The sequence below is a fragment of the Grampus griseus genome, assembly GCF_964374135.1.
Source record: "Grampus griseus genome assembly, chromosome: 10".
NCBI classification, from domain to species: Eukaryota; Metazoa; Chordata; class Mammalia; order Artiodactyla; family Delphinidae; genus Grampus; species Grampus griseus.
Genome location: NC_139004.1, coordinates 97583146 through 97600987, shown reverse-complemented (window position 1 = coordinate 97600987; position 17842 = coordinate 97583146). Strand labels below are relative to the sequence as shown.

The 17842-nt window shown below is 49.6% G+C and overlaps 1 protein-coding gene across 1 annotated transcript in view; it reads left to right on the top strand.

Annotated features, from left to right (window-relative positions):
* The window catches only part of ATP2B2 (ATPase plasma membrane Ca2+ transporting 2), a 129550-nt gene that overhangs the window by 31003 nt on the left and 80705 nt on the right, over window positions 1-17842 (top strand). The gene's annotated exons all lie outside the window — the stretch shown is intronic.

Here is a 17842-nt window from a genome sequence, read left to right as displayed (position 1 = left end):
CTTGCCCAAGCTCAACAGCCGTCTGGCACAAAACCAAATGAGAACAAACTCAAACCAAATAAGAATGCAAACGTTTAACATGCAGGTCTCCTGACCCGCAGTCCCAGCTTTTTTTAACCACATCCCTGTGTGATTTTTTTTTTTTTGCCGTACGCGGGCCTCTCACTGTTGTGGCTATTCCCGTTGTGGAGCACAGGCTCCGGACGCGCAGGCTCAGCGGCCATGGCTCACAGGCCCAGCTGCTCCACGGCATGTGGGATCTTCCCGGACCGGGGCACGAACCCGTGTCCCCCGCGTCGGCAGGTGGACTCTCAACCACTTGCACCACCAGGGAAGCCCTGTGTGATATTTTTTAAAAGTAATTCCTGAATGCCTAACATTAGGAAAGCAATTAAGCCGCCTTCAGCTTCTCCATGTGCCTGATGGAACAATGTGGGAGATTGTTGTTACAGAGAACAAAAAGCAATGTGGATGGGGCGCGTGATATAGTGCAATGTGAAAAAGCAGGGTGTAGCATGGTACATGGCAACAACTCCATAGAAACAGATGCGAGGAAAAAGGGCTGAAAATAAACATCCAGAAAGTGCCGGTGTTGTGGTTACGGGTGAGATTAGGGGTGATGGTTTTTCTCTCAGCTTCTCTTTCTGCACTGCTGGGGATGTTCTAAGGTGGGTCAGCTAAGGCATGTTGGTTGTAAGCAACAGAAGCCATCTGGGCAGCGTACCGCAGATCTGAGGGCAGAACGGGTCCCTCTGTGTCAGAGCAGAGGCTAGAAAACCGAGGGAAATAGGGACGTGCAGGGATGGGTGGCAGGACTGACAGAACAAATGCGTCCTTGGGGAATGTGGGTGGTGGGGGTGGAATCTGCTCCAGCCATCTTGGGTCCTTGTATTGCTGAAGATTCCAGGCAGCGCTGCGCTGGCAAGCGTTTAACATGCAGCCCTCTGGGTTGAGAGGGTGTCCTCGTGTGTAGTGTGTGCTAATTTCCATGGTGGCTGCCCTGGGAGACAAGCATTTTCAGCCTCCCATCTTATAATAAAGAAACTGAGACTCAGAGAGGACTTGTGTGGGGTCACACAGTGAGTGGGTGACAGTTGGGACTTGTCCTTGGGTCTCCTCACTTTCCCAGTCCTGTGCCCCTTGCCCCACCTCTTTCCTTGCTGGCATGTGTTTGGAGGAATCACAGTGTCAGAAAAAAAAGCTCCCTAGTCTATTAGAAGCTGGAGCTGGGAGCTGGGAGAGAGCCAAGTCCCAAGAAACCACTGAGTATTCATTGAGAAAAAGTGGTCACCAAACTGTTCCCATCCCAGAGAAGGAGGCATGTGGGGAAATCCTGGGCAAGCCCCACTGCAGGGGAAAAAAAAAAAAAAAAATATATATATATATATATATATATATATATATATATATATATATCCCTGCAGAGGCAAACTGTAGAGTGCAGAGGGTAGCTTTGTAAATTACCACATTTTGGCTCAACTCCTAAAGGGCCAAAGTGTTTTCCTTCCACTTGATAGAGGCAGCTATAGGCTATCTGGTGAGTGGGCAGGCACCATCGTAGACTTCTGGATCTTAAGCTTCCTGAGGACAAGGGCAGTCTCATTTGCCTCTGAAACCTCAGCACCTAGCAGGATTCTGCATAAGTGAAAATATGAGTGATGATGACATGTGTAAGCATTCTAAGGGCTCCCTAGTCCACCTGCCCCCAACCAGAACCCTCAGCCCAGCTCAGCTTGAGCATCACAGAGATATCAGAAAACCTACCCCTGGCCAAAGCTGCCAGCAGTGTCTCCACCACCTCCCTGTACATGCACCAGGCCAGCTTCCCTGCATTCCCACTGTCTCCTTACCTGAAAAGGTATGTTCTTTTCATCCCCACCTAGAGGTCAGGTCCCGGGGGGAGGGTGCCAGCTGGGAGAGGCTGTGATCTAACAGAGATGAACATCCTGCTGCCCCCTTGCCAGCCTCAAGGACGCATGAGCTGGCATGAAGCTGCCAGCATCCTCTTGAAGTCCTGGGAGATCTAATTATCCAGACAAGGGGAAAGTGTTGAGTGAGTGAACGCTGGGGTTTGGAATAATCCGTTTTCTGACTGCTGCAGTTAATGTGAGGCCAGGCTGCAAAACTGTCCCTGTGATGTTCTGACAATGGGCTTCCGGGACAGCTGGCTGTTTGATCTGGAACTGCCAGCTTTTCTGTCTCCCCCGAAGGTTTCCTAAATTGTCCTAACAATTACCATCTCAGGGAGCCAGCCATGTTTCTGGCCTCGGCACAGTAACAAAGAAAGTGCAGCCACAATGTGGGAGGCTGACGGAGACCAGCCTTGGGGCTGCAGTGAGTCCCAGCCCCGAGGTTTCATTCTGAGCACTGGAGGATGGTGGGGATTGGGGAACGTGCCTTTTACGTATGGCATCTCTTTTCAATATTGTTACCATTTTAGAGATGAGGAAACTGAGGTACCGTGTGCCAAGGTCATTTGCCAACAGGTTGCAGAGGTGACATCCGAACCCAGGCCCACCTGGCCCAAGCCCCCACTCTTCAGTGTGTTCTAGATGCCCTCAGATCTTAGATGGTTTTTTCCTATCTGCGGGTATTTCAATTTCAGAGCCTCTTGGGACACATCCTACCAGCTCTGTCCTGAAGTTTTGTCCCTGAAAAGTGCCAGGGATGATGATTTCATGCTAGCATGTTTCTCAATTCATGTATATTTTTACCTTCTGCTGTAAATATCTAAGAAAGAATTGCCTCCAGTCGATGCTGGACCAAGTAGTATGGAGTTGGAAGGTGTCAGCAGAAAAACCTAGAGTGGAACAAAAGGCTAGAAGTTCCCAAGCACCTATTAAGCTCCAGGCATCAGAAAGCTCTTTCATTTGTTCATTCATTCATTCATTCATTCAGTAGATGTTTCTTGAACACTTACTATGTGCTAGACATAGTTCTAGGCCCTGGGGATAGATGCAGCAGCGAATGAACCCAAAAATGTTGCTGGCCTTTTGGGGCTTGTGTTTGAGTGTGGGTGGCAAGAAAAAAAGCCAAGTAAATGGAAAAATAATTGAGATCATGCATTGTAATAAGGGCTCTGGAGGAAATAAGCAAGGGCCTGGGGAGTAATAACAGAGGGATAGTCTGAGATCCTGGGATCAGGAGGCAGAGAGGACCTGGAGAACGAAAGGAAGGCTGCCCTGTGGAGTGAGGGCAAGTGTGGACAGAGGCTTGGAGTGGGGGCCTGAGGGCAAGCCAGCGAGGGCCAGACAACCACAGGAGCTGCAGGAAGGCTGTGGGGTTTCGTCTCAAGTGGGGCAGCTGCCGGAGAGCTGAGAACAGGAGAGGGACATGATAATGTTATCTCGTTCTTTCTTGCCAGGCCCTACAAAGCAGGTACCCAATCCACACTCCAGAGGGTGAGGAGAGACCAAGGCACTGAACGGCTATGGCTTAGCCAGTGAGGAGGTGGTGACAGGGCCACTTTTTAAACCCAGACCTGGGTGAGGGTCTCTGCATCGCCCAGCCAGCCAGGGGTCAGCATGGCCAGAAACCCAGCTCTGGTCTCCTAGCACAGTGCCCTGTCCCCAGAGGTCTTGCTGCTTTGTTCTGTTCCTTTTGGTTTTGTTGCTGGGCCACGGGCTGAACAGAACTCAATGGAGTGTGATTTCAGGGTTCATCGGAAACATTTTGTTTCCCTGTATAATTACAAGCCGAGGCCGAGATGTGTGTTGCTGGTTGCTAGGCAACCAGGTGTGACCCAGTGAGTGGTGGGGGCGATGATTCTTCCCAGACAGCAGTGGCAGGTCCGCCCACCCTCCCCTCTCCGTAACCCCTCAAGATCCAGACCCTCGCAGCCAGGCAGGAGAACCCCAGGGACTCATGATGAGGGGGACAGAATGCAAAGTAAGTGCTAACAGGAGAGGGTGACGACTCCAAATCAACATGAAATGAGTTCAGGCCCACAGGAAAAATAGAGAAGGACCTATGTAGGGAAGGCCCTTTATGACCATAATAGTGGCCCACACTTTTACCTTGTGCCGAATACTGTTCTAAGTACATTAACAAACATTAACTTGTTGTATCTTCACAGCAAGCCTGTGAGGCAGTTACTGTCAAAATCCCCATTTTAAAGATGGGAAAACTGAAGCACCTGGGGGCTAACATACCCATCCTGTAAGTGGCAGAGGCAGGCAGTCCAGCCCCAAGCCCAGTACCAAAGCAACTGGGTCGATGGCCTGTCTGAGAGATGAGATTGGGGGTCAGAGAAATAGAACACATGAGAGATTTACTCAAAAACTGAAGTTGAATCAGTTCAGCTCGTGTTGCGGCCCTACTGTGTGCTGGATAGTTTGCGTTATACAGAAATGAGGTAAAGATCTGGAGCTGGTGGAAAGGGAGTGATGGCAAATAGACCCAAGCAGGCCATCGGAATATTTACCAGGGTGTGGTGGGGACTATGAGAGAAGAGAAAGATGCTGGGAGAGGGTGGCGTTGAGGCAGACCCCAGAGGAAAGGAGACAGGCCCAGGCCTGGAAAAGGAACCAAAGGTAGAAGGAGAGGCATTTCAGGTGGCACTTTATCACCTGGAATTAGAATGAATTTTTAAGGTGTCTGTCTCCACCCCAGACTGTGAACTCCTCAAAGCAGGAGTAACATGGGCGTTAAGGGAACTAATAACCTGGGCGGAGTTGTGAATTTCACATACCTTGGACTGGACTTATCTACCACAGGAAAACAGGACTGCATCAGCACCTGCAGGATTTGAAGCTGCAGGGGAAGTATTTATTTTTGTGTCCTTAGGAGACAATACATATCTCACATTTTGGATGCAGCGATCATGGAATGTTTATTTAATAAATATGTGAATAAAGAAGAAAGGGGAATAAGAGAATGAATAATCCCACTACTGGGTATATACCCTGAGAAAACCATAATTCAGAAAGAGTCATGTACCACAATGTTCATTGCAGCTCTATTTACAATAGCCAGGACATGGAAGCAACCTACGTGTCCATCGACAGACGAATGGATAAAGAAGATGTGGCACATATATAACGAGTCATGAAATATTACTCAGCCATAAAAAGAAACGAAATTGAGTTATTTGTCGTGAGGTGGATGGACCTAGAGTCAGTCATACAGAGTGAAGTTAAGTCAAAAAGAGAAAAACAAATGCCGTATGCTAACACATATTTATTGAATCTAAAAAAGAAAAAAAAGTGGTTCTGAAGAACCTAGGGGCAGGACAGGAATAAAGACACAGATGTAGAGAATGGACTTGAGGACACAGGGAGGCGGAAGGGTAAGCTGGGACGAAGTGAGAGAGTGGCATGGACATATATACACTACCAAATGTAAAATAGATAGCTAGTGGGAAGCGGCCGCATAGCACAGGGAGATCAGCTCGGTGCTTTGTGACCACCTAGAGGGATGGGATAAGGAGGGTGGGAGGGAAACGCAAGAGGGAGGGGATGTGGAGATATATGTATACGTATAGCTGATTCACTTTGTTATACAGCAGAAACTAACACACCATTGTAAAGCAATTATACTCCAATAAAGATGTTCCAAAAAAAGTGAGTGAATGAATGAGAGAGAGAGATTAGTCTTAACTGTTCAACAGGGGATGTTAGACACTACTTGTTGAACATTTAGAGCCATTGCGACTTCCAGAGTGGGGAAATAAATGTCTAATGGACACTTAAGGGGAATCAGAGCAGCATTCACTGTGGGTCAGAGGTTGGTGGTTCTGGGAGGGAGACCCACCAAGGAGCCATTGCAGACAGGGCCAAATGAGAGACGCTAGGGTCCCGAACTCAGATGATGACTCAAGAGTGAACAAGAAAGGTCAAACCCAAGAAATCCCAGGGAGGCTGGTCCGTATGGTCTGAAGGAGGGATAGATTTGAAGGAAACGAAGAGCTTGGTCTTAGACCTCCCGAACTGGAGATGTAAATAAAACAACCAGGTGGGGCTACCTTGTGGGCCCCTCAACATCTTGGCCCAGGGATTGAAAGAGAGAGAGGGCAGGATGAGAGATACCGTGAATACCTGAAACACAGGCCCCCACATCCTGAACCCACACCTATGGCAGACATCACTAATCAATCCCCATTCTCAGACTCCTCAAATTCAACTCCAGGTAACCCCTGCTAATCAATCACAGTTGACTTGCAAGATGAAACTTATTTGTGGCCCCTGTCCTAGGGGTGGCAAGGGGAGCCTTCAGATTGGACCACTCTCTGAAAGCCAGAATAGGAGAAGAAAGGGGCTGATGAAGGAGCAGAGGTGGGAACAGGGAGGCCTCGAAGTTAAGGTTGGGTGTAAACCACCTGAGGTCCAGGTCAGAACCATGTATCTTCCGTCTGTAAGAATGACTTTAAAGGCTTACAGAGTTTAAACACTTAAACTCTTTTTTTTTTTTAACATCTTTATTGGAGTATAATTGCTTTACAGTGGTGTGTTAGTTTTCGCTGTATAACAAAGGGAATCAGCTATACGTATACATATATCCCCATATCCCCTCCCTCTTGCGTCTCCCTCCCACCCTCCCTATCCCATCCCTCTAGGTGGTCACAAAGCACCGAGCTGATCTCCCTGTGCTAGGTGGCCGCTTCCCACTAGCTATCTATTTTACGTTTGGTAGTGTGTATATGTCCATGCCACTCTCTCACTTCGTCCCAGCTTACCCTTCCCCCTCCCTCATGTCCATTCTCTACGTCTGCATCTTTATTCCTGTCCTGCCCCAGGTTCGTCAGAACTTTTTTTTTTTTTTAGTTTCCATATATATGTGTTAACATACAGTATTTGTTTTTCTCTTTCTGACTTACTTCACTCTGTATGACAGTCTTTAGGTCCATCCACCTCACTACAGATAACTCAGTTTTGTTTCTTTTTATGGCTGAGTAATATTCCATTGTATATATGTGCCACATCTTCTTTATCCATTCATCTGTCGATGGACACGTAGGTTGCTTCCATGTCCTGGCTATTGTAAATAGAGCTGCAATGAACATTGTGGTACCTGACTCTTTGAATTATGGTTTTCTCAGGGTATATGCCCAGTAGTGGGATTGCTGGGTCGTGTGGTAGTTCTATCTTTATAAACACTTAAACTCTTTAAGAGTTTATTTTTTAAGGAACCCTTTTTTAAGCAAAATCACCCAGCTATTATTATTCATTCATTCCAGTTAGTGAAAAAGAATCCATTCTTATGAAGAATAATATTCTGAGGGTACAGGTTGATAACTTTCCTGAGAAGCCTAACTCTTCTCAAGTGACTTCAGTTTTATCGTTCGGTGAAGACTTTAGGAGTGTGCTTTTCTCCTACTGTGGGCTCTGTGGCCTGCCAGCCATTCATGCCACGCCTGTTTCATGAGCACTTACTATGTTCTGGGCTCTATTCGAAGTAACAGGACAGTCTCCACCATGGAGCTTACAGCCTGGCAAACTAGGGCAAGAGCTGGCCTCAGAGCCATCTATGGCTTCACTGGTGACTGGCCCCGGCGACCCTTCCTCCTTCACAGCCAGCTTAACAGCTAGAAAAAAGAGAGAGTGTTCTGTCACCTTCCAGTTATCAAGAAAGCATCACAGTCGACCTGCCAGCATCCCTGCCCCCAACCTGGCAGGAGCAGGGGCATGGCTGGTCAGCAGAGTAACCGTCTCTCCACCCCCCAGAGGAGGGTGGACTCACCTCCCAGCAGGACCAGCATCGCAGGGCTGGCCGGGGACCTGTGGGCCCTCAAGCCTCACAAGAACCAGGTTCCTAAAAGCAGGCACACAACACTTCTCTAGCGCTGAGTTAGCAAAACTACAGAAACAGCTTGCTAAAGGAAGCGCACGCTCCCAGAGCAACACACCTCTAACTAAAACACTTCAGAGAGAATGTGGCAGGTTTCTAGAGAGAGACATCACTGGGTTTTGCCACTAATCAGGAGATGGATGTGGTGACCACCATGTCTGCTCCAGTTGGAGTCCCTGAGTGTGTTTTCCCGGCGGTCCCCGTGCTCTTGGTATTAGCGTGAGCCTGGGTCAGTGAAGCATCTTTATCAAGCCCCATGCTGCACCCACCGCCATGCCAGGCCCTTGAGTGAGGGGACGGGAAGTACCCTGCCCCTGAAATGAAAGCGGTGCTGACCCTTCTCTGTTGCACAGGCAGCGACAGAGGTGGCCTTTGTCAAGTTACTGGAGAGACACACAAAACACTTAAACCACAAAAGAACGCCCAGCAGCGTGCAGCGAAGCATCAACACCAGTGATAGATTCCCGGCGCAAATGCTCAGCTGGCCCCGAAAGAGCCTGTGTCACAGAGCACAGCCTACATCGTAGAACAGCAGGGGAATGGGGTCTTGGCATCTCGAGACCTGGGTTCTAGTCCCGGTTACGCTGCTAACGGCTTCATGCGCTCGAATGAGTCACTTCACCTCCCCAAGCCTCAGTTTCCTCCTCCCTGGAGTGTCCAAAGGCTATTGGCTTCTGCAGTTGAAGCCCTTTAGCCTGTATATTTAGGGACTAATTCTCAATGCACACACTGTACGAAGCACTCTGTGCCAGACACTGCCTCACATAACCCTCTCATCAGCCCTCTGAGGTCTGCAGGATCTCCCCTTTTCATAGCCCAAGAGGCCCAGAGAAGGTGAGTGACTTGTCGCAGGTCACACAGCTGTGGAAAGTGGTACAGCCGGAGCCATGGTTAGTTGTTGGAGGCTGTGACCACACAGTTCTAAGCCCAGAGGACCCAAATTAGGCGCATATCTCACCTGCCCCCGGAAGATTATGAGGCCATGTATGGCGACAGCACTACACAGTTAGGCCCCCAGGTGGGTGTAGCAAAGCCAGGGAGGGTGGGAAGTGACATTTCTGCTCACCAGTGTGCGACTGGTGCTTGGTGGGATGCTGGTGCAGGGAGGTGCACAGTCACAGTTTACTGAATGAGTAAATGAATGAACGAACAAACGAATGAGGCCGCACACAGACTAGTTCAGAACAGGACTCAAGCCAGCTTCCCTGGGTTCAGTTCTAGCTCTGTCGCTTCCTAGTTGTGTGTAAAATGGGATGATAATAGTATCTCCTGCAGGGAGCCACTTGGAGGATTAAATGAGTTTGTATATGTGAACGCGGTTAGCACAGAACCTGGCACGGAGTAAACACTAAGTGTTGCCTGTGATGATGGTGAGAACAAGGGATTTAACCAGAGGGTTGCGTATCTGTGTTGTGATTGAGCATTAGAGCTATTGGCCCAAGTGTTTTCACAGCCAGTGATTCCCCCTCCCTTCTTCTCCCCCTTTCTTGCTCCCTCCCCCTCTCTCTCCCCTCCCTCTGTTTTTCCTCCACAAGCACACAGTGAGTGTTTCCTGTGTGCCAGCCATAACCAAGGACACAAAATGAAATGACACAGGTCTTGCCTTTCAGGAGCTCAAAATTAAGTAATCCCAGGAGTCAGTTAAAACACCACTTAATACAGCCATAAAAAGAAACGAGATTGAGTTATTTGTAGTGAGGTGGATGGACACAGAGTCTGTCATACAGAGCGAAGTAAGTCAGAAAGAGAAAAACAAATACCATATGCTAACACATATATATGGAATCTAAAAAAAAAAAAAAGGTTCTGAAGAACCTAGGGTCAGGACAGGAATAAAGACGCAGACATAGAGTGTGGACTTGGGGACACGGGGAGGGGAAGGGGTGGGCTGGGACGGGGTGAGAGAGTGGCATGGACTTATAAATACTGCCAAGTGTGAAATGGATAGCTAGTAGGAAGCAGCCGCATAGCACGGGAGATCAGCTCGGTGCTTTGTGACCACCTAGAGGGGTGGGATAGGGAGGGTGAGAGGGAGACGCAAGAGGGAGAGGATATGGGGATATATGTATACGTATAGCTGATTCACAGTGTTAGATAGCAGAGGCTGGCACACCCTGGTAAAGCAATCATACTCCAATAAAGATGTTAAAAAGACAAACAAAAAATAAATAATAAAATACAGAGTACAAAATGTTCAGCCTTAAGGGTACAAATAGCATGGTTTCAGAGAAGGGATAAATTACAATAAAAATATAGAACTGTCAAAAAAAATACCACTTAATAACTTCCGTGGGGGCTGAGCAGTGTAGAGGGGCCACTAGATCAGAGCGGGACCAGTCAGGGTGGCTTCCTGAGGAAGGCAGTGACCCATCCCAGGAGGCGGCGGGCCAGCAGAGCAGCGAGGCAGGCAAACGGCCAGGCGGAGAGAGCGCAGGCGCACTGGAGCTAGAGCAAGAGGAGATAAGAGGTTTTCCACCAAAGTGACATCATCGGTGGGACACCCTGTGCCCGGTGTGCCTCCGCACAGGGCAGGCTCACGCCCTCCCCCGGTTGGCAGCACCTCCGCTGAGTGCGGGGACACAGGCTGACCCAGCAGCCTTAGAAGGCCCCTCGGTTAACGGTTTTATGAATGGATGATACGGTTACAAGACAAGTGTGCAGGAGGATCTCGGAATTTTTGAGCAAGCAGAGCCCTCACAGGGCTAATCCCAGCCCCTCCGTTGAGAGGAAGCAGAGGCCCAGCGAGGTCACACGGCCAGAGGTGGGAGGAAAATCAAGGTGGGACGCCAGATCCCTGGCTTTCTCATGTGCTCACTCCCCGCCGGCCTGTCTTTGTTTGGGTTCCCCAAAAGCGGTGTGAGTCGAGGATGGGGTGCAGGTGGTGTGTTTGGGAATCATCTCAGGAGTGAGAGAGCAAGGAGAGGAAAGCAGGGAAGAGAGAAATGCCGATGGGAGGTGAGCTGGTCACTGCTGCGGGCAGTGGGGGCTCAGCCCCGCTGGACCTTTGCAGGGAGTGTGTGGGATGCATTTCAGAATTGTCCCTCTAAGGGTGCAAGCCTGGGGCATCTGATTCCCGGCTCCCGCTGGGTGTGGTCTGGGTAACTGCCGGCACTTCTGGGCCCCCTGCTTGGGGACACCCAGTGAATACCCAGCTACAGGAAGAGCCCTGAAGCAGAAGACAAATTCGGGGGGCACATGGGGGTATGGCCGTTGTGCTCCAGAGCTGCCCACCACGGCTGCAGCTTGGAGTCACAGAGGACCAAGGGGCTGTGGCCCTGGACACAAAAACAAATGTCGCAGCTCCTTAGCAGATAATAATAGTACCAGTAGTGATTTCCATTCATCAGGGTATTTCCCTGCACCAGGTGTAATGCTGCGTGCATTACGTGAGTCCCCCGAGGAAGTAGGTACCAATTATCCCCCTCGCACAGATGAGGAAACCAAGGTCCATAACTGTTGATGTAAATAACTTGGTTAAGGCCATATAGCTAGAAAGTGACAAAGCCAGAATTCAAACTCAGGTCTACCTGATTCCACAGACCTCCTTAAGCCTCCAGCCATATAGCCTTTCAGGTGCTCAGAACCTGCCAGGTGACCCAAGTGCAAGGGGCATGTCAGGGTTCAAGGCTCTGAAACGTTCCTCTTCAAAGGAGGGAGAGTGCAGCTGTGGCTGGCCCAGAGTGCGGATCCCTGAGCTCTCAAGGATTCGCCTTGGGGAGAGTCACTTTCTCCCCTCTCTGTGCCTCAGTTTCCTCATCTGTAAAATGGGGCTATTCCTGATGCCTTTCCAGCCTCCCTCATGAGGATCAGCCCGGCTGGAAGAGCTTGCAATGGTTACATACGGTGAAGAGACCCAGGTTCATGTTCTGGGGGTCATGATACAGTGGTTCAGACATAGACTCTAGATTCAGACAGATTTGGAGTTGCCCTCCAGAGGAGAGGTTTCTTGACATCCCCATGCCTCAGTGTCCCCATCTGTAAATGGGGATAACAAAATGCCGTCACAGGGAAAACATGAGTATCATCACTGTTTTGAGGTTTAGGTATGCGAACTCAGGTTGGTCCCTAAACCTCTGTGAACCACAGTTTCCTCATCTGCAACGTGGACCTCTTAATACACCCTCTGCAGAGTCGAGAGGCCCAAACAAGATCAGGGATGAGGGCCCATTTCCTAAAATTTTTTCAAGGGAGTTACTCTCTGCTTTCTGGGGTCTTCATGGGTAAAAACTGTCACACCACCATCCTTCTCCCTTGCTCCCGGCTCTCCCATCCCCCCCAGAATTCTTTCATCCTGAGAGAGACTCTATTTCTAAGAGATGCCTCCTGGTCCTCTATAAAGCTGCCTTTTTGAAGAGTAGGAGAAACTACTATCACAGTAACGAAGGCCTCTCCTTTCCTGATGTTTATGTCAGATACTGGATCTCACCAACAGTTTCCCCCAGTAACTTCAGGTACCTCCCTAAGTGTGAGGGATACCACAGGGTGAGGCTGAGGCTGGACATGTGTGTTTCCCCAACAAGTCCTTTTGTGGAGATCTGGTTGGAGGCTTCTCCATCCCTCTCATCAACAAGAAGGACAGAGGAGACCACCGCCTTGGACACAGGAGGAGACCCTGAGTATCTCCCCTGCCCCCCAGCCCCGGCCTCAGCCTGAAAATACCTCAGAGCAGACATTGCTTTGGAGTTAAGTGTTGCACCCTCCTCACCTCCTTTCTTCCTATGCACCTGTTTATTGAACAGCTGGTGTGTATCAGACCAAGACAGATACAGTCCCTGCCCTCATGGTGCTTAATAGTCAGCAGGAGAGTCCAACACTAAGACAAAACAATTACATTATTAATTATTAAAATTAAAATGAAAGAGATTTTCAGTGAGGTATGAGAGCATTCAAAAAGGGGTCCAACCTGGGCAGGGAGAGAGACAGGTTCAGCTGAGTTAGATGCAAATGGGGGGAAGAGGATTCCAGGCAGAGGGAACAGCACATGCAAAGGCTCTGAGGCAGGAGGGCACTGTGTTGAAGCCGTACTACAGAGGCTGGTGGCACTGGAGTATAGTGGTGGGGAGGGGATGATAAGACTTCAGAAGAAAGCAGGGACCACACTGTACAGGGCCTTCCAGATCTGGGCAAGGAGAATGGATTTTCTCTGTGCAGTGAAGCCCCTGGAGCATTTCCAGCAAGGATCTGACATTCACACAGTGCACTTTATGCTTTTAAACCATCCCTCTGCCCACTAGGTGGAGAATGGATTGAGGGTAACAGTAGGGAGATGGCTACGACTAATATGCAGGTAGTGAAGGAGAGTGGTTGGATCTGAGTTAAGTATTTCTTTGGGCGGAGGTACACACAGGTACTAAGTGTTGAAGCCAAGATTTTAACCCAGAAATATTTGTCTCCAAGTTCATGTCTAAAGGTTACATGGAAAATAACATGTATTTTCTTACAGTACATATTGATTTCCCTCTTTAAATTAAACTTTGAATCATTCAAATAAAACATGAGTACGTTCTCCTGGTTAAAATCAAAATGTTTCAGTCAAAGCTAGAGTCCCAACCACTGCAACCAATCAGAGTGCCCTTTTCCTCCCCAGAGGTTCCACTGTCATGGGTTTGGAGCAGATCCTTACAGACATTTTGCTACATATTTACATATATATGTACCCACAGAAAATATAAATTATGGTTTTCCTGAGTTTTCTGTTTTACATAAATGGAATCAAACTATACACATTGCTCTGCAACCTGATTTTTTCACTCAGTTTGTACTATGTTAGTACATATAAATGGATTGCATTTTTAAAAATTGTTACATAGTATTTTATGGACTGGATGCACCCCAGTTGATTTAGCCCACTCACTTTCCAAAGACAGAAATGCATTTTTCTATAAATGTTGTAGCTTTTGAAGGGCTTATGGGGTTTTTTTTCTTTCAAAATATAAGGCTTTTATTTATGCTAATGGAGGAACCTACACCACAGCGACAACAGAAATATTTAGCAACACCCAGCCTGGTGACTAAATTTTCCTGTTTTCTTCAGGTGCTTGGCATCCCTGGGAGCTAGCTCTTGTCTATTGCCAAGTCTCTGTTTATAGCCAAAGGCTGTCTCGAGAACAAGGAGAACAGTGGAGTTGTTAGCTTTTGGGTCCTGGGCCCTAAAATAGGCATCCTGGCACGATGTAGAAATAGTACAGCTGTGGAGCCTCAGAGACCTGGGTTCAAATCCCAGCTTTAGCTGTGTGACCCTGAGCAAGTCACCTTACCTCTCTGAGCCTCAATTTTTCCATCCATGAAATGGAGTTTAGAATTGCCATCTTATAGAATGGCCAGGAGAAGTGAATGCATGCCACATGTAAAGCGATGATCACCTAAGAGCACGTACGTGTGCGTTTAGTGCCCCACTGTCTGCGGCCCCAACACAGAGGAGGGAATGGGGTGGCGGGGGCGGGGGGAGGAGGGGGTGTAGGTCTTGCATCTCTAAAGGGTCACTCACGGTCCCAGAACAGTGAAAAGACGAATACTCTGCCCCTGCTGGCAGTGCCGCATGGGGGTGGCATGTGAGTTCAAAGGGATTTTCTGCCCAGATTCTGGGCACCTGCTGTGTGCCAGGCATTTCCCATATTGCACGGCCTTTCACCTTCTCCCCAGCAGGCAGAGCAGAGGGTTGTCCCTCTGCCCCAGTTTGCAGGTGAGGCAGCTGAGGTTCTGAGAGAAGGGGTGCCACTTGCCCAAAGTCTCAGTTAGTGGCAGGTTGAGACTGGAATTTGGTCCCTCTGTTTCTGAAAGCTGCCCTGAGGCTGCAGGCAGCTGCTCTGCAGAGCGCCCCCTCCTGGAAAGATGGGGAAGCTCCTCTCATGATGACATCTCAGATGTCTGCATTCAACCATCAAGAACCCTTTGCAGGAGGAAAGAAAAATGGCTTTTCTGGCCTCCCTTTTTCCAAGGAGATGAGATAAAGGCTACTCAGAGGTCACCTCAGGACAGTCTGAATCAAATCTCTTAAATGAGGTTGACAGAGAGAGTATGAAATGTCCATAGTTTTGTGTGTGCAATAAGGCTTAGTTTTTTAAAGCTCACTCACTTCTCCTTTGAGCAAGATGAGAAGCCCCTCCCTTGGTGAAAAGGGCCTGGGGCAGGAGTCAGGAGTCCAGCCCCAGCTCTGCAGCTGAATCACTGTATCTGGGCCAAGTCATTTCCCCATTTCTGGGCCTCAGTTTTCCTGCCTGTCAAATGGGAGAGTGAGACTGGCTGACCACAGGACTTGTCCTACTCCAACAATGGGAGAACCGTGGGGGAGGGGATGGGGGGTGCTTTAGGGGTAGGGTTGCTAGATTTAACAACGTGAAATACAGGATATCCAGTGAAATTTGAATTGAGGTAAAAAATAATTTTTATTAGTATGTCCCCAGTATTATAGGGGACATAACTTATACTAAAAAATTATTTGCTGTTTATCTGAAATTCAGATTTAACTGGTCATCCTGTATTTTATCGGGCAGCCCTATTCAGGGCCTTCACCTCCACTGGACCGCCTCCCCCCCCCCCCCCACCGCCCGTTTCTTTGATACAGATAATTTACGTCTTCACAGCTTCTAGATGAAGTCCTGGCCACCCACCTTCCAACCAGGTCCTCACCGCCCACTGCCACCCTCCTGCCAGTGCCCACTTTCCTGCCTACATAGACATTCTAGAGCCATGGGCTGACAGGTTTCATGGGTCTAGGAATTCCTACAGCGGAGATAGGGGTGGAAACTCAGCCAGACTAGGGGACTTAAAGCAATGGAGACATTTATGTCCACGTGTGTCACGACGGCTAGAGGGACACAGTGTCTGGCTGCTCACAAGCGGCTGGTCCCACTCTGTGCCACGTCCACACGTGTGCACATAAACTAGCGGTGCTGCATCCACGTGTTATCGAGAAAACTGTCTTTGGATATAAGGCATCAGAGCTACCAGTCCCCGGCCTTCCGCCAAGCCCATCCTTCATGTCACGTGTGGGGAAACTGAGGTCCAGAGGGAAGTGGCTTGTCTGCAGTCCCATGGCCTTCCCCTGTGCCTGTCCTCAGCTTGACCGCCCTCCTCCCCACCTTATTGGGGGGAAGTCTTCCTGCAGTCTTCTGCCTCCAGGAGGTCGTGATTAATTACTCCACCTCCTAAGACTGGACAATAATAACCCGATATCCTCACCTGGTGCCTGGCATAGCACTAGGCACCTTACACGGACAGCCTGCCAAAGCCTCGTCCTGCCCCTGTGAGGTAGGCCCGGCCGTTGCCCACATTTTACAGAAGGGGAAACTGAGGCACTGGTAAGTCACTCCAAGTTGGGATTTGAGCCCATGACATCTGACTCCCAGCCCCACCCGAGTTCTTGGTGCTTGGTCTCAAACTAGCCACCTACGGGCTAAATCCAGTTTACGGATATGTTGTGTTTGGCCCTGGAATGTTTTTAATGGGGAAATTTTACATCAAATTCCAGGTGTCCAGTTTGTCTTAGAAGACCAGAGAGTCTACCACACTGGGCCCACAGTCCCCCACAGGAGATGAGAAATATCCCCTTTAGAAGGGCTGAGATTCTTCACTTTGCCCCAGTCCCCATCACTCCCTGTTGCCTCCCACCCACCTACTTCACTCATTCACAAAACCTGCCCGACCCCACAGCTATTCTCATTTGCAGCTCCTGCCCTGTGCTCTGACCCAGGACCCAGGATCTCAATGTTAGGCCTGTGAACAACCGGATGACAGAACCTCTAAGCCATGGCTAGACCCCCTGACCTGGAGGGCACCCATATTTTCTACTGGTCACACTACTGGTAGACTCCAGAACATTTGAATCACAGACACTCAGGAGATTCAAAGACTCATCTCTCCTTGAATCAATCAGGAGGAGCCCAGGAGGTGGGCTGGTCCCACTGTCACCAAACTTCTTAGTGAAACCTTCATTTACTCCAAACCTTATGAGGAGCCCCAAAATGTGAACAGACCCCAGCAAGATCACTTCAGGGCCTGTAGACCTTGAAATCCCTGGGCTCCTCAGGGTCCGTACATTCTATTGAGCTCTCCTATTTTCATGATGGGGAAACTGAGGCTCAGAGGAAGGAACTGGCTGACCAAAGGCATAGCTAACTGCTGTAACAGGCCACCTTTGACTGTGCCTAGCCCCTTCCTCAGAGGCCCACCACCCTCTCAAATTCTCCCTTCTTCCCCTCATCAAAACCCGCTCCCAGGAAAAAGCCTGAAGCTCGTTCACACTATGGTGTCCAGAACCAACGCTGGCCTCCCCTCCCAGGGAGTCTAAAGGAGTTGGAGCTTTTAGGTAAAGGGAAGCATTTCAGACATTGTCTGTGGGTAGAACTGGGCAAAGGAAGGAAGACAAGGACCTCCCTGCCCTCCCTGAATCATGCTACATCGTGCCTGCCTGCTCTGGGTGTGGAGCTCCCAGGTGCCACCACAGCACAAGAGGCTGGGGGCAACGTTTCCATGTGCTTCGAACAGGGCTGGCCTGGGTTCTCAGGTCCCAGGAGCGGCGTCAAGGCCACCTCTGGGTCTCTTGAAGACCTTGGTCTCTTCCTCTATGAAATGGGCATAACTCAGCTCGGGCTCCTCCCTCCCGTGCACAGGCAGGACAGCGGATCTCCAGTGCTTACCTGCACTGCTAGGCAAGGCAGGTGTGGGGTTTCTTTGGGAACGAGCCGCCCCCGGCTCTCCCAGGAGGTCTCGCCAGCCCGGCTCTGGGCGGCGGTAGGTGGGTGTCTCACGGTCGGCATCAGCACCTAGAAACCCAGACAGGAGGCGGCATGGCCATGTCCTGTACCCCTGAGCCATAGGCTGCGGGACTCCCAGGACCGCTGAGCTCCTGCATCCCTGAGTGTGGGGCTTTCCCCTTCTCGGGACACTCCCCAGCCTTCACACCGGCCGGGCCTGCAGCAGCGAGAGAAGCACGGGTTGAATGAATAACTGGATGAATGAGCGAATGAACGACAGACTATTGGAGTTCTAGAAGCTGCGATGTGATAGCTTATCTATGATAGTAGATATTAGACCACGAGGCCCCACAACTGTAACA